Consider the following 347-nt stretch of genomic DNA (forward strand, 5'->3'; position numbering starts at 1 on the left):
GCCAATTGTTCATGAGTTAAGCCTCGGAGGACCCTTGTTCCTCTTGCATTTGGTTCAACTTGTGGTGGTGGAGGTGGTGGTTCTGCTCTTGCCATTGTTCGAGTTGTACTTGCTTCCTCATAATTCCTTTTCAAGTCTTGTTCTTTGGTTCTTCCTTCCTCATAATTCCTTTTCAAGTCTTGTTCTTTGGTTCTTCCCATTTCCTAAAAAAAGCGGTAAAGTGCATGAAAAATAAGGAAATGTAAGTATAGGAACCTATTGTTTTAGTGGGACACAACTCAAGCAAGAAACTCATAGGTGACCGGAATATATGTCGGTACTCTCCATTCGAATACTTTGCTCCATTG

Source organism: Ipomoea triloba, chromosome 16 (genome assembly GCF_003576645.1).
Source record: "Ipomoea triloba cultivar NCNSP0323 chromosome 16, ASM357664v1".
NCBI classification, from domain to species: Eukaryota; Viridiplantae; Streptophyta; class Magnoliopsida; order Solanales; family Convolvulaceae; genus Ipomoea; species Ipomoea triloba.